At 34.1% G+C, this 14,082-nt stretch overlaps 1 pseudogene; it reads right to left on the bottom strand.

Moving 5' to 3' along the window:
* Positions 1–6,111, bottom strand: part of LOC133880996 (uncharacterized) — a 127,749-nt pseudogene extending 121,638 nt beyond the window's left edge.
* Positions 6,112–14,082: the final 7,971 nt, after the last annotated feature.

Raw genomic sequence — 14,082 nt, 5'->3', positions numbered from 1 at the left:
AAAACATTAATGCAATTTTTAATTGGGAAGAGACATTACAAATTGAGTGTTAATTTCAGCATTTGGATCCACTCGGTTCAATATAAAATTCTTGTCCTTAATTTGAAGGGTACATGTATTTATTTATTTATTTTATTTTTTTTAAAAAAAAAAAAAAAAAAAAAAAGAGTCTATCTCATTGTGATTAGCCCTTGATTCGGTCAAGTGAAGAGTGGTAAAAACTAAAAAGAATTTCTAGCTCACACTTCAAATTAGTGAAATGAATTATGGATAACACACTAATGTCAAGCACTTCTTCTGTTTAATTGATTCCTAAAAGAAGCAGGCACTGCCTGCTTTTTTGGAGATGTGTTGTCAAGAATAATATTTGGTTGAGTGTTTAGTTGGCTTTGGAAAAGAAAACTGCAGATTGGTTATCGCCAAGAAGTTGCAATACATGTACTTCAAATAACAAGAAATGCTTGACAAAAAGTACCCAAAACATCGTTAGGCAAAGTCATAGAAAAGAATTTCCAACAGAGTAAATCAGGACATTTATTTGCAAATAAATCTCAAAAGTGAACCCTTTTGGCTTCTGCAAAAGGAAGCAATGATAAAGAAATATTGACCAAGTTGTGAAACATCATTTTATCAACCATCAAAACCCAAATTTTCTTAAATGTTAACTACAAAATCATCCTTAAAAGTTACAAATATAAGTTTAAATGAAATATAGAACAAAAGCATAAACAAAATAATCTAGAGAATTCTATATGTGTGTGAGTTTTTTTAACCAAAAAAAAAAAAAAAACAGACACTTTAAGATACAATCACTCAATCAGTAGTTTAAATATTAGGATTTCCATAATTAATTAGCTAGACAAGTTCAGATGAAAGCCAACCTCCTTTAACATAGGGGCTCAGAAAATAAATAAATAAGCAAATGTAGGAGGATGAAAAGATAAACGAATTACAAAATAGCTTACCAAGTAAGTAAAAAAGTACTCCAATATGACAAGCTCCAAAAGAAAGGATATCCCCCCGTTGTAGTGGTCCATTATAGTCTGCATGATAAGAATAAATAAAATCAACTGGCAATCATCAAACCAATTAACCCAATATCACATCAAACACAAAAATACTTGAGATGAGAAAAAAATAAATTCAATTTAGGCATTCAACAGATTGAGATTGAGGGCCTATTAAATAAGAAAAAAGGAAAAAAAAAAGTGAAATATATAAATTGAAGGCTTCATTTCAATCAAAAAAAATATATAAATTCTTTTACTGAGTTGTAAACCTTGATAACTAACACTTTTGACCATAATTAAGCTAATCCTCACTTTCAACTAAGAGATAAGTAGAAACTAAAAATAAAAACTTAATTTCTATTATAGTGCCACGTTAACGACTTGAAACTAACTAGTGTTGTTTAATTGCTACAATTACTTGCTATTTTAACTTGAAGCTTTTCCCCTCTAAATATGAAATGTGATACTAAGCAAAACTATTGAATCTTGACAATGTCAAATCAGCTTTCTGGAGCGCATCAAGGCGTTTGGAACTTTTTTTGTTCTTTTTCCTCTCCCCTTATTTTAAGAACACTGCTACACGCATACAGACATTTATTCACACTCGAGGCAAGTGCGCACTCATCATGTATAAGCAACAAACATGATGAGAGAGAGAGAGAGAGAGAGAGAGAGAGAGAGAGAGAGAGAGAGAGAGAGAGAGAGAGAGAGAGAGAGAGAGAGAGGTCATTTGAAAGAATTTCTTTTCGAAACTACAGTCAAAGAAAATAAAAGACCAAAATTCTTCACCCAGACGTTCAAGACTACCAACAATGTAAGTGGGAAATCCGTTGCTTTTTATAAGACGAGTCTAAAGCACCACAAGATGTTATGATATATTTAATGGTCTGATAAAACAACACAATTCCTTAAATGAGTTAATTGCAAATGATGATTTTATAAAAAATTCCACAGACAATTTAGATACAATATGTTACAGCACCCCAAGATCTAATATCATAAACTTTTCAGATATTGATTGTATATTCTTGCATTTAGTCCAAATATTAAATTTATATCACTGCTTGGTTTTCACAATATAAACATCAAAATTAATACAAGAAAAAAAGAAAATTCTATAGACAGGAAAATATCATTCAGCATTTGTTTATGAACCTCAAAGACAGAAACATAACAAGAACATAATACCAACCTTGATGAAATACTGGTACATACCATGTGGTGTTTCATGTACCCATTGCACCCTGACAAGGCGTTGAGAAGTGAAAAATGTAAATAACGTAATATATCTGATTAAAGGGTTGCTCACTTACCTTAAAAAACAATAGAAATGGTTATTTACTAGACGCTTAACATTCTGAACTATATGATAATTTCACTTTTTTGAGCAATTCTTGTTATGATAAGACGAGGAAGAAAGACAAGAAATGAGTAAATAAACATGCAATTCCTAATTTGGAAAAGGTTGCATTCATCAGAATTTTCAAAAGCCAGATTCCATTCAATACAGCAGTTTTATATGATACAGCCTATGCACTTTTTTGCAGAAAACATTCAAATAGAAACAGTGTTTCTGGCTTTATTCATTGAACCAGTATGACATTAATGGAGAATAAACTTCCAAATAGAAATGCACTTTCAGCATTTCTTATACACATGTAAAAAGCTATGCAGGAGAAGAAAGAAACAATTACCCATCAAGGGGATTCACCAAAAGCTAATTTGTTGATCCTTTGACTGATCTGTATCATGCACAAGAAAGTTAAAACAGTAGTGATCGATATCAAATTTAGAACATAATACTCAAGGAAAAATGATAAAGCTATGTCAAAATTCCATACTCAAAGGTAATCTTACCTTATAACTACCCTGTTGGAAGCCCAGCAAATCGTGTCCATGAACATTTGACTGCTGAAAGCTTTTCCCAAGTGCAAAATCAAACTTTCCAGCAACTTTATTTACTTCAAGCGATCCATGAACATTACATCCTTCACCTTCCACATCCTTTATCTTTCGGATAAAACCTTCTCGTTTGCACTGAAAGCCAAAGGACAAATAGGAAAGTCAAAAAAAAAAATGAGCATTGAAAGTTTTTCAGTTCAGCATTGAGCACTGGGCATTTTTCAGTTGAAAACATAAAAGTTTAAACACAAACTCCACAAGACAATGTTGGACGAATTTGAACTTCTGGGAAGAGTCAAATAAGGGAGGCATCATGGACCAATCATTGGAAGAGTCACCAAATGTTCTTCAGGACTTGGTTGCATTGCGTTTCTCCATAGTGATGGATCTAAGTAACAGTGTGTTTCTAATGTAAGGAAAGGGCTGACTATACTAGCCATACTGTCACACCACAAAATTGGTGTAGCTCAACATAATCATCATTAATTTAAGCACCTTCATTTTATCACAACAAGCATATTGCAACGCAGTCTTGATTAAACACCCTCGAAGCCTTTAAATGACTAAGTGAAGTACACATGTTATGAGTCATCACACATTTTTCAAGTTCAGGGAAATTGCTTCATGTGCTTATTTGGAGTTTAACTAGCCAACTGGAAAAGGCTTCTACCATAGCTATATGTCAAGTTATGCACCCATTGCATAGCATAAGCACCATTCAACCCTTAGACAATTTGCCAATGTCATAGGTGAGGCCCATCTTTCACCTAAAATTTGGATCAATTTATAACAATTTACGAACATGAAGCTGAACTGCAAAGACCATTAGTTTAGCCAATGGAAATAGTAACATCACAAGGTTTAGTCGAGTCTTAATTCTTAATAATTTAATTATCAGTCGACAAAATGTCTTAGCAAGCGCATTGATCTGATTAGAACCAGATACGGTGAAAAAAAAAAAAGAAAAAAAAAGTGCCATCTACAGAGAACATATATTAACACACATACAAATATCCAGTGGTAAAGTGTATTGAGGAGAGAAAGACCACCGTCTCGCAATCTTCAAAACTTTTATACGAAAAAAGAAAAGAAAAGAAACGCATAGATATACAACACACATAAACACAACATTAAAATTGAACTCATGCTGGCTAGTTAGAGAAACCAGGCAGACTAGCAGGCCTGCTTTGCTTTGGATAAATTTTTGACACAAAAAGAATATCTTCAAAAGAATAGAAAAAGGGGTTAAGAGAAGATAAAAAAGAAAGCCCTTTTTTTTTTCTTTTTTCTTTTTTTTAATATAAGGAAATGAGATATCATTGAAAAGCGCAAAAGGCGCAATCTAAGTACACATGATGTCTACAAGAGAAAAACCTAGCTATAAAGAGAAAGATGGTTACAAAATCAAAAAAACCAAGCACATTAAGATCTAGAACAGTTGTCCAATGAAAAAAGTTTTGATAAAGAAAGACTTTAGTTCCACTAAAGTTCTTTTGCGGTCTTCAAAACTTCTATCATTTCTTTCCCTTCAAAGACACCACAAAGACAGGACAGAACCATCTTCCACACTACTGCACCTTGAGAACTGCCGCACACCCGTTTCCAACAAGCAAGAAGATCTACTACTCTTTTAGGCATAATCCAAGCTAATCCAACACGGCTGAAAATGGCATTCCATAAGACACTGGCAATGTCATAGTGTAGTAGAAAATGATCCACAAACTCCCCACTCCTCTTACGCATACAACACCAGTTAACCAAAAAGACATGTATTCTAAGGTTATCTATGGTAAGGATCTTCCATAGGGTGGTCAAGTAAAGAATGCCCGCTCAAAGGGACCTTACTCCGCCAAATACACTTCCAAGGGAAGGGGGTGTTATCATGAGGTACAAGGAAGTTATAGAAAGATCTAATGGTAAACATCCCCCTCTTGGAAGGGGCCCAACGAAGCTTGTCTTCCCCTCCTCGGCTCAATCTAAGAGAGAAACAAGTTATAGAACGAAATAAAGGCATCCACCTCCCAATCTTGAGCCGCTCTGATAAAGCTTACATTTCACTGATAGGAATTACTAGATAACTCCAAGTAATAATCTGCTGCAAAAGCATCTTTAACACAAGCAATACTATACAAAACCGGGAAAGCTTCCTTATGGGCCTAATCCTCATACTACATGTCATGCCAGAATCTGATCTTAGAGCCATTTTTCACCTCAAATCTGGTATGACTAAATAATTCCCCCAACCCCTCTCGATAGTTTTCAATATTGAAGCTAGAAAAAGAATTCAAGCTAGAAATGTAGTATATTGATTTCTGTGATTGAAAAAGTTCTCCAATCCATGGATAGCGCACGACAAAAGCAGAAATTTAGACTTGAGGGGGAAGGGGCGAGACTGGACTGAATCTTTTTTAGGGGGCCATCATTAATAAAATGACAAAAATCTATTAAAAACTGTTTTTTCTTTCAAAATTTTGGAAAAAATCTTTTTTTTTTTTTTTTTTCATTTTGAAAGGGGGGACATTCTTCCCTGCCACGGATATTAACCTTAAGATTCAGCAGCAAGAAATCGCTATTTCAATTTCAGTAACAGAAACAATAGTTCAATTTGCTCAACTTGTTCAAGATCTTAAATGTTGATGACCTTAGTTTTTACATTGTTATCAAAGAAAATTTGGTGTGTGTGTGTGAGTGTGTTTGTGCAGTAAGAAAATACCTTTTTTCCAATATGCTTCACGAACTTCTTCACATGAGTTACAACAATCGTCATCTGACTGCACATGAGAGAGCCAGTGAGAAATTAGGAAACAACAAAGCAATTACAGAAAAAACTCATCTTTACAGATTGCAAAAATATATTAGGGAATATTGGTTCTCTAATACAAATCAGCCCGAGAGCAAAGAGAAAAAGAAGAAGAAGAAGAAGAAGAAGAAGCAGACACCGGCTTTCATGTCTGTCAGTGAATGGGTGTTCTTGGATCAGCCTTCTTCATTGCCTTCTTCTTCCACTTCCTTTGTTGTCGATGACTTTGGGGTCCAGAAGAGCCTTGGAAAAGGTGGGGAGAAGCTGGTGTTCGAATTGCATTCGCACTCCAAATTCAGTGATGGATTCTTGTCGCCTACGAAGCTGGTTGAGAGAGCTCATGGAAATGGGGTCAGTTTCTTTTAAATGGTTCATCTTATTTTATATTTTAAATGAATATATATATAAGAAATGGCTTTTGCCTTTTTCCCACTTTTTATTGTTTCTGAATGATCTGCCGGCAATCGATTTTGCTTTTTAGGGAGTAATGGATTAGTTTCCGTAAAATATTCTCATTTAGGCTGCATTTTGTATTAGGTAAATAAGTATAGAAGATGGTTTTTTTGGAAATTCCCCTGCACTGTGTAGCTGCTGTCTGGGCAATATGATGCTCTAATAAATACAGCACATAGAGTTGTAAATCCATTCTTATCAGACTTGTTCATTCCTCAACCATCGTCAAAGATGTAAGGGGCAACTGTTCATACTTGTTTTGATCGACTTCTTTTCATAGTGAGAAAAATAGACACTGTATTTGTGGCTTCAAGTATAGGATGAAACCGTTATTCTTACTTATAGAATCCACAATAAGTTTTTCAATTGATGAAGGCTAGACATGATGTGGTTTTACTGATTTTTCATCATTTTGGTGAATTTTAGCAGTGTTTGTGTCCTCCTGATAGGTTTGGCAAGTGTTGGGATTAAGAAGATAAGTGATTCATGCATAAATGCTTAGATTTAGAATTTGATATATAGCTATGGAATTCTTAACCAATTTCATGATATGTAGATTGGAATCATAAAAAAATAATAATAAGGTGGCAGATGCAACACATACTGAAAGGGAGCCTAGTTGTATCGGGAAGATGTGAATAAGATGAAACAAATGATTTCTTAATGCGATTTTGCATAGGGACTGACACTAAGATCTATGTGAAGTGTCTTATTTGGTTACATGAGAAAGCTGGTAGAGGCTCTATTTACTTTAGCTTGATTTGGTTTTAATTCTAAGGCAGTGTGGTTCATTTTAAATTCCACACAATAATTAATAATTGGACCTTCACTCATGCTTATTTTAATTTTTATCTAAAAATCTATCTTGGTTCTTTTTCTCCCTTTTAGGGGGTCTATCATATATACTCCATGTGTACATTGGTCGCACCCCTTTGCGATTTGTAATGAGATTGATTTACTTATATATATATATATATATGTATATATAAAATAAAAAATAAAAAAAATCTATAGTTCCACTTTTTTGTCTACATTTTAGGTGATTGGGCTAATCGGCATGTCATCTCTTTTAAAAAATGAGAATGAAAAAGAACCACGAAAAAAAAAAAAAATAGAGAAGTTTTATTCCATATTTGGTTGGAAGGAAGAGGTAGAGAAAGGAGAGAGTGTGAGTGAAAGGGGCTTGAAAGAGGCCATGCCTTGTCTGATTGGGTTGAAAATTGGGAGGGATAAAATAATGGGAAAAGTATGCATATCCTCCTCAAACTACCACTCAATTGTCAATATACCATTTAAACTACTAATTGTGTCAATGTCTCTCCTAATACCAACAAAAAGACAAAAATGATTATAAATTTTTTTGAATAAGACAAAAATGTCCTTATAAATTCAAAAAAAAAAAACTAAAACTAAAAAATGAAAAAGAAAATAAAAATAAAAAACTAAAAAAATTATTTCTTTCAAAACAAAATTAAATAAATTAAATAAAAAACGATTTTTTTTAAAAAAAAAAAATAGTAAACTAAAAAATAACTGAAAATTATAAAAATGCTTTTTTTTTAAAAAAAAAAAAAACAAACAAAAAAGAAAAACCAGTTTTTTTAAAATTTTTTTTAAAAAAAAAAAAAAGGAAAAAGAACAATTTTTTTTTTTTTAAAAAAAAAAAAAAAAAAAAAAGAGAAGAAAAAACTGTTTTTAAGTTTTTTTGGTGTAAATTTTAGTTTTTTTAGTTTTTATTTTATTTTAATAATTTTATGAAGAGTATTTTTGTCATTCGGGGATATTAACATTTTTTAGTAGTTTAGGGAGAGACATTGACACAATTAGTAGTTTGAGGGGTACATTGACAATGAAGTGATAGTTCGAGGAGGCTATGTATACTTTTCTATAAAATAATCCACTTTCCCTTTAGGGTGACCATTTTGTTTTCATCCTAAGTTGGGAGATAATGGAGGGAAAGAAGAGTGGAAGGTTGTAATTCTGATGCTGTGCCCACCATTTTTTCTAGACAACCAAAAACCTCAAGGGATTTCCCTTCCCTTCCCTCCCCTCCCTTTGCCTCCCTTTCCATTCCCATCCCTCCCCCTGTGCAACTGTTCCAACAATAGTAGTGTTGAAGTCATGTCTTCATTTAATATTACACTTTTTTTAATAACAAAAAAATGTTTTCCAGCTTGATATTCATTCCTCGAATTTACAACACTACCAGAGACCTGCAAGATAAGTGTCAACGATTTGGAGATGAAACGGCAACAGGATTGCTTTCTTGTTGGTATGGAAACTATTATAGATTTGAATCACTGCTTCTCTATGCACGTTGTTTGAGTTTGGAAACCTCATTTTAGCACCACTTTGATCACCATTTCCTGGTGATTCGTTTTGTTGGGTATTGGGGCTCGTCAGCAATTGTTAACATATTTTTTCATATGTTTTTTAATCTGTTTATGAATAGTCCAATCATATGTTTCCAAAAGTTAACGATTTTTTTTTGTTCGTTTTTCGCTTTCTCTTGTATGCTTCAATTGTACGTATGGGTGCCTTACTCTTTAAATAAGACCAGTTTATTACTTATCAAAAAAACAAAAAAAAAAAACAAAAAAAATGTTAACATATATTTTCATATTTTTCAATCTGTTTATGAATAGTCCAATCATATGTTTCCAATAGTTAAGGTGTATTGGGATAGATGAGGGTTAGAAAATTGGGAGAATAGGAATATAGTGGAAATACATGGAAAATGGGAAGCTCATACTTGTGGTGTTGTGCCATCATAAAATAAAATAATTATATACTTTGTTCAAATGGAAATTATCCTATCATATTGTAACCGGGCTTTGTGTTGAAAAAAGAAAAAATGAAAATGGGTACATGTGGCTATAAAAGGAACCAATAAGTCCTCTATAACGAGGGAAGCACCTTTTTTGGTCATATCATGCTAGGGTTCTGGAGGATCATAGCAAGGAATTCTTTTGCATGGTTTATATATAAGGGATTAGAGGTTGAGGATCCAGTGTAATGAATGAATATGTGGTGATCCAAATGGAAGAAGCTTGCTGATGTGAGAGTGAGGAAGAAATTAGCTTTAGGAGGACTATGATGGCATTCTGAGCTGACTACTGAACTCTGTTTAATTAAAAAGGATGTGATAGTTTATCATTTAGCTGAGTATGATGCAAAAGGAAGTAAATCAATTCTTTTGGGAAAGCACTAACTTAAGAGAAGTCAATTATTCAGTTGGATCTTTATATATGCGGGCTAATTTACTTGCTCCGATATTGCCTAAGAAGGGACCTCAAGGATTAGTGAGCACATTTAGAATCAGATAAAATTTCAAGGTGCTGTCGCAGGTATGACTAGCAAACCTCTCTAGTATAAAACTCTCTGCATCATGCCAAATTAAATGTTGGATCTCTTCCAATGTGCCATGCATTTATGATGACTTGGGTTTTGACGGGTATCTTATATCCATCAATTTCGCATGCCTCTCTACATTTTCTTGGCATTAACAAAACAGCAGGAGGGTGTAACCTTAGAGTTTCTTTGATCACTGACTTAAAGTAACTTAGATTCTGAATGTCTTTTTCATGGATTTGTTCATTTCCTTTGAAGGCTTGTCTTATCTCAGCTTGTGCCTTCTCGAGCACTCTAGGGCTTCTCATCATTTCTGACATAGCCCACGCTATTGTGGTTGATGAAGTGTCTGCTCCTCTAGTAAATATGTCCTAGAAAAAAGTGAAAATTTTAGAATATATAGTAGTTAATTAATTATTTTGGTAAATTTTTATAAGCTTAATCTTTTTAAACAACTAAAATTTAACATAGTATGAAAGCGGTAAGCAGCTGTCCACATATACATAGTTTTGAAGAATAAGGATTTAATCTCTTTGGCTGAGAAGTTGTCGCCAGAGAAAGAGCTCCATTTGAAGAAGGTTTCTAAGCCTCCTGAGAAGAAACAACAGTTTATTGTTTGTGATGAGAATTGGGAGAAGGAATGTTGGAAGGAGGCTGAGCTCTGGTAGAGGATCTCCACAATGTGTGTGTTGGCGCCGACTAAGGAACAGAGACAGAAGCATATTGAGATGTGGGGCAAGGTGATTGAGCGCAAGAAACGAGAGAGTAAGAAGGAGTTTTGGAATCTACAATGTTCTGTCAATTACGGAAACACCAAAGCTTCTTCGAGGTGTATGAGAGACAAGGCCAATAAGTCGTAGGGTTGGATGCCTTGGGGGGGTTTTTGTGGATTGTTCTCTGGCACTTTGTCTGTTTTTCAGTTTTTTTGGGTGCTGTTTGGGTTTGTTTGCGGGGTAGTCTTTTGGGTTTTTTTTTTTTTTTTTTTTTTTTTTTTTTTTTTTTTTTTTTTTTTTTTTTTTTTCATTTTCTAGGTTGTCCTAGGGACTGTTTGTTGGGCTTTTATTCGGGTTTTTTCGGGTCAGCTGCGGCTCTTGTGTGTACACTTTTTGTATACGTATAGGTGCCTTACGCTTGCTTTTCAATAAAATTTACTTAACAAAATAAATAAATAAATAAAGTCATTTCACAGCCCTCAAAACTTTCATCATTCGTTTCCCTTCTTAAACACCATAAAAAACACGTAGGTACCATCTTTCACACAGCAACACTTCGCAAAATGCCAGAGGTCCCCCAACAAATATATAGATCGACTACACGTCTAAGCATAACTCAAGACAATCCAAAACGACTGAAAAAAGGCAATCCAAATGGCATAAGACATGTCACAATGAAGAAGAAGATTGTCAACGGACTCCTCATTCCTCTTACACATGCAACATCTGTCCACCACAGTGACGTGCCGTAGGGGTTATGTGCATTAGGGGCAATTAATGCGTCACAAAGAAAGAGTCATTTAAGTTCAAGGAGTGAAAATAAATAGAGGGAGGTCTAAAGCTGTAGGGGTTAGATGTCACAAATAAGGATATAATAAATAGAGAGGTAACAAAGAGCACTATTTTAGATAAGATATAAGGATGAAAAAGGAGAGATGTGCCTGGTTCCGATTAGTTGAAAAAGGATCCATAATGCTGACCTGATTTAATTTGGATTACAGCTAATTAGTTGAGTTGTATAGCTAGTTCAGGTTTACATGGTTTATGAGACACACCATCTTAGTATATTGGATTAAGGATCAAACCTATGAACAAAAAAGTGATGGTACACAATCATGTTGGTTAGAGGTCATCATCGATTTGTGCTTCTTTTATGTATAGTTGGAGTGCCAATACATTCAAACTCAATGCAAGCTTTGCATCACCTATTAATAAAATTATTATTCATAAAAAGAAAAAAAATAATTCAAACTCAACGCAGTAGCAAATTGCCAAGTCATAGAAAATTTAAGAATATTCTGAGATCTGGATACTTATGGACCTTCACACCATTGATGAGTTATTTTCGCTACAAGATGTGGAAAATAAACTTTTTTAACTTGAACCATATGCAGAAAGGAGATTAAAACAAGCCAAGCTTGTAGTGCATTTGAACCTCACTTGCTTTTGCTTGACCAAGCCTCAGCTCAACAAATATCGAAAATTAATTTGAAAAAACATCTGTTTGAACTTGGCTTGGTGAGGGTGTAAGTGGTTTTGGCATGCAGTTGTTACTTCAATGGTATGTTTATGCACTACAAAAAATTCAAGATTTCTGGATGGCTTCAAACTGCTCAAAAATGACAAAACTGTTTAGAAAAAATTCCAAACGGTTTACTCAAACCGTCTAGAAAAATGGGTTGCAAATTCGGATTCTAGACGGTTTGGGCAAAACCGTCTAGAAATAATAATTTCTTTCTCGATTTATTTCTTTCCAGAATTAAAACTGCAGTTTTAATTCTAAAATGATAATTTCTTTCGGGTTTAGGGTCTTGATTAATTTCTTTTATATATATATATAAAATGATAAGGGTATTTTCGTCCCTCATGAGATTGCTTCCTCCTCCTTGCCACCGCCGACAGACGCCACCACCATCACCATCGCAGCAGATTTTTCCAAACCCATCTTTTTCTTCTTCTTCCTTCTCCTCGTCCTCCTCTTCTTCTACAGGCTCTTCTTTCACAAACCCATCTTCGTTAGACAAGTCAAGGAGTTCGTCCACAAAAAAAGCGTCAATGCGGCTTCCACACATTCCAAAACCCAAATGAAAAGTCAGTTCTATGATATTCTAAACATCATAGAAACACAAACATGCCTTACTGACAAGTCCTGGCCCATTGCCTACTCGATTACTAAATCTCATCCTGATAAGATATAACAACAAGTCCAATAAATTACATTAGTTAAAATCTTCAAATTAACAAAACAAAAATGGTAAAAGAAGCTGAATCAAGAACTTGTCGAATTCCAGAACAGGGGAGTGAAAACAGAGGAGATAGATTAGAGTGGATTACCCCATTTCGGAGATAGGAGAAGAACCAATGTAAGAATGAGCACCACTGCCACTCGAAGAGAAAGCTGATGAAGGAATCATGGAAGCTTTAGTAGCAACGCTGGAATCGCAGAGAAGTGGATGGAGCATCTCTGATCCTCGTTTCTTTAATGAAACTAGTGTGTTCTTGAGCTCAATGTTGCCTTGAACCACTTTCCCGTCTAGATCCCGTCTTCAGTCGTCGGCCGGAGAGAGAAGAAGAAGAACGAGAGAGATAGCTTTTTTTTGAAGGGAACGAGAGAGATAGCTAGAGAGAGAGAGGATTGATGGTTTTAAACTTCCAGAGATGAGAAAAAACCGCCTGGAAAAAAATCGGATGGATGTGGTGAAATTTGTGGGCATCACGCAGATTGATGACATGGTGTGAGAAAAAAAATTTCCAGACGATTTTATTTGAAACCAACAGTTTTGACTAAACCGTCTGGAAATAACATTTACAGACAGTTTCAGAAAAAAACCGTCTATAAATTTATAAAAATCGTATGGAAATTTTTATTTTCAAACAGTTTAGTTAAAACTGTCTACAATTTTATGGATCTATAATAAATTTTTTACAGACGGTTTCAAAAAAACTACCTTTGCAAATTTTGTTTAAAACCGTCTAGAAAAAAATTGTTTATAAATGCCTCTTTTTCTTTTTTCTTTTTTTAGTTGGAATTGGGGGGGGGGGGAGTATTTAACCATGCTTATTGTGGTGGTTGCTGTCATTTGGATAAACTGAAGAAACTAGAGCTAGGTCTTTTATCTTTTCATCGTGAAGTACTTGTTTACAGGTTGAAATGACTATTTTCAATTCTTGTAAATGGAGTTCGATTTCTTAGCCACCAACAGTCTTGGAAGAAAGAAAAAATAATGGAACTTTAGTTCCAAATCATTCTGAAAATTATTAAGAAACTTGAATTGAATTGGGCAATGATTAATGATGAACATTTTGTCGAAAGAGATGTATTAATTTCCACAATGCTATCTGTTAATAGTGTGGGACCCTTGTGGAATTGAAGTCCAAACTAGTTTCAAAACTTTGTACGTTATTCTTGATCTCAAAAGTTCATTTGCTATGCTATTCTCATATTTTGATTATTGATTGCAATTTAATTAGTAAATGTTCTTGCTCTGCCAGATCATGACACAATGTCAGGCATCCCCGAGGCTCTAGAAGCCGCTCGAAGATTTGACGTCAAGATAATTCCGAGTGTTGAAATCTGTACAATATTCTTCCCAAGGTAATTTTTCTAAGGTTCCTGCATTCGGAGGTGTATGCATGCATACATAAACATACATATATACGTACATACAGGGCAGAACTAAGATTTTTGGTATGGGGAGACGATTTTTTTTATTTTATTATTGAAAAGACGGACTTGCATAAATACCAAAGCATATAAATATTTAAAATCTTTATATGTTTGTGTTTGTGCATATTGATATTAAATAAAATCATTGAAGTCTTACATTTGATCTCATGGCATTACAAACACACA

The sequence above is a fragment of the Alnus glutinosa genome, chromosome 11 (assembly GCF_958979055.1).
Source record: "Alnus glutinosa chromosome 11, dhAlnGlut1.1, whole genome shotgun sequence".
Classification (NCBI taxonomy): domain Eukaryota; kingdom Viridiplantae; phylum Streptophyta; class Magnoliopsida; order Fagales; family Betulaceae; genus Alnus; species Alnus glutinosa.
The sequence above is the reverse complement of the archived record's forward strand: the minus strand, read 5'-3'. Positions and strand labels throughout refer to the sequence as shown.